Here is a 3,080-nt window from a genome sequence, read left to right on the forward strand (position 1 = left end):
AGCAAAAACAAAAACAAAAACAAAAACAAAACAAAAAAAAAACCACCCTTATAAAAAGAAAATATTTGAAAAAATTAGCTTAAAAAGCAAAACTTGAATTTGATGCTCAGAGAGCATTTTGCTAAATCCACAAAAATGAAATGATGTGCAGATGCAGGTGCTGTAGCCTCCTGCCAGTTCTTCACAGATCTTCAGTCTCTCTCCAAAGCTCTTGTTTGAGCACTGTTCACCTATGTCCTGATCATCTACTACGTACTTAGGGCTATGAGGTTTGTGTTTATGCTGAATACCCACTAACTTCTTCTTTATTGTTATTGTTTCCTTGACAATATAGTATATCAATTATTTACACTGTATTGGTCTTATAAGTTACCTAGACAAATCTTAAAATATGCAGAGGGGGGGATCCGAAGAGTGGCCGGGCCGGCCGAGCCCTCGGGCCGCGGACGCCAGGTCTGTTAGAGCGATGGGCCGCCGAGACTGAGCTGCCGCCATGATCGGAGGCTTATTCATCTATAATCACAAGGGGGAGGTGCTCATCTCCCGGGTCTACCGAGATGACATAGGGAGGAATGCAGTGGACGCCTTCCGGGTCAATGTTATCCATGCCCGGCAGCAGGTGCGCAGCCCCGTCACCAACATTGCTCGCACCAGCTTCTTCCATGTTAAGTGGTCCAACATCTGGCTGGCCGCTGTCACCAAGCAGAATGTCAACGCTGCCATGGTCTTCGAATTCCTCTATAAGATGTGTGACGTAATGGCTGCCTACTTTGCCAAGATCAGCGAAGAAAACATCAAGAACAATTTTGTGCTCATATACGAGATGCTAGATGAGATCCTGGACTTTGGCTACCCACAGAACTCTGAGACAGGCGCTCTGAAAACCTTCATCACCCAGCAGGGCATCAAGAGTCAGCATCAGACAAAAGAAGAACAGTCCCAGATCACCAGACAGGTGACTGGGCAGATCGGCTGGCGGCGAGAAGGCATCACGTATCGCCGGAATGAGCTCTTCTTGGATGTGCTGGAGAGTGTGAACCTACTGATGTCCCCACAGGGGCAGGTGCTGAGTGCCCATGTGTCCGGCCGGGTGGTGATGAAGAGCTACCTGAGTGGCATGCCCGAGTGCAAGTTTGGGATGAATGACAAGATTGTAATTGAAAAGCAAGGCAGAGGCACAGCTGATGAAACAAGCAAGAGCGGGAAGCAATCAATTGCCATTGATGACTGCACCTTCCACCAGTGTGTGCGACTCAGCAAGTTTGACTCTGAACGCAGCATCAGCTTCATCCCACCAGATGGAGAGTTTGAGCTCATGAGGTATCGCACCACCAAGGACATCATCCTTCCTTTCCGGGTGATTCCGCTGGTACGGGAAGTGGGACGCACCAAACTGGAGGTAAAGGTGGTCATCAAGTCCAACTTTAAGCCCTCACTGCTGGCTCAGAAAATTGAGGTGCGGATTCCAACCCCACTGAACACAAGTGGTGTGCAGGTGATCTGCATGAAGGGGAAGGCCAAGTATAAGGCCAGTGAGAACGCCATCGTATGGAAGATCAAGCGCATGGCAGGCATGAAGGAATCACGGATCAGCGGAGAGATTGAGCTTCTGCCCACCAATGACAAGAAAAAATGGGCCCGACCTCCTATTTCCATGAATTTTGAGGTGCCATTTGCGCCTTCTGGCCTCAAGGTGCGCTACTTGAAGGTGTTTGAACCGAAGCTGAACTACAGCGACCACGACGTCATCGAATGGGTGCGCTACATTGGCCGCAGCGGCATTTACGAGACCCGCTGCTAGTTGCCTGTGGCAGCTAGCCCACTCCCCTGCCCACCCTCTGCCATGGGTCCGGATGCCCCCGGCCACCACACATCAGTGTCTCCTCCCTCCCTCCTGCTTTGCTGCCTTCCCTTTGCACCAGCCCCCGAGTCTAGGTCTGGACCAACCACATGTGAGCTGGACAGGTGGAGCAGTCCCTGGGCTCCCTGGGCAGGGTGGTTTCTGGGGCTCTTGCTCTTCCATCCGTCCGTCTGTCCTGGCCTGAGTGCCAGGCTCTGAGTTCTGTGACCAAAGCCAGGTGGGCCCTCTCTCCTCCCAACCACTGTGGCCACACCTCTGGAGTGGGAGGGTTGGCTGCCCCTCACCTCGGAGCTCCCCCAAAGGCCAGTAACGGATTCCCAGCCCTCAGTCCCTACTCTGCTTTGGGATAGTGTGAGCTTCATTTTGTACACGTGTGACTTCGTCCTGTTATAAACCCAATAAACTCTGCAGAGCGGAAAAAAAAATATATGCAGAAGGATATGTGTGAGTTATTTACAAATACTACACCACTTTCTTTAAGGGACTTGAGTATGTATAAATTTTTGCCTCAGCAAGGTTTCATAGCCCTAAACCTCATAACACTGAAGAATGAATGTAATACTGTGAATTCTTTTTCTTCAGATATTTTCCTCTGCACAATTATTATTTTTTTTTAATTTTTTTTGACAGGCAGGAGTGGACAGTGAGAGAGAGAGACAGAGAGAAAGGTCTTCCTTTTTGCCGTTGGTTCACCCTCCAATGGCCGCCACGGCCGGCTCGCTGCAACCAGCGCACCACGCCGATCCAATGGCAGGAGCCAGGTGCTTCTCCTGGTCTCCCATGGGGTGCAGGGCCCAAGCACTTGGGCCATCCTCCACTGCACTCCCTGGCCACAGCAGAGAGCTGGCCTGGAAGAGGGGCAACCGGGACAGAATCCAGCGCCCCGACCGGGACTAGAACCCTCTGCACAATTATTTTAAAATCTACTCATATTCTCATGCATCTCAAAAGGTCACTACTTACAATTGCTGAGATGTGACCCATCATTTGGGTATATCATAATTTTCTTATCTATTTAATTATTGATTGATATTTGAACTGACTTCAATTTGGAGAGGATACAAATAATATACTATGTACATTGGTGTATAAGTTTGTATAAACATATACTTTTGCTTCTCACAGAGCAATATCCAAAAATAGAATGGTTGGATCATATCTTTTCAAAGTTATTGGAGCTCCAATATACTTGCCTACAATTGATATGATCATTTTTTGT

The 3,080-nt window shown here is 48.8% G+C and overlaps 1 pseudogene across 1 annotated transcript; it reads left to right on the top strand.

Annotated features, from left to right (window-relative positions):
• The first annotated feature begins 404 nt into the window (after positions 1-404).
• Positions 405-2,286, top strand: LOC100349480 (AP-2 complex subunit mu pseudogene; annotated as a pseudogene). The gene has a single exon (XR_016235636.1). The product of XR_016235636.1 is annotated as an AP-2 complex subunit mu pseudogene (transcript).
• The last annotated feature ends 794 nt before the right edge of the window (positions 2,287-3,080 follow it).

Source organism: Oryctolagus cuniculus, chromosome 6 (genome assembly GCF_051225735.1).
Source record: "Oryctolagus cuniculus isolate XC-2025 breed Fujian yellow rabbit chromosome 6, ASM5122573v1, whole genome shotgun sequence".
In the NCBI taxonomy this organism is placed as follows: domain Eukaryota; kingdom Metazoa; phylum Chordata; class Mammalia; order Lagomorpha; family Leporidae; genus Oryctolagus; species Oryctolagus cuniculus.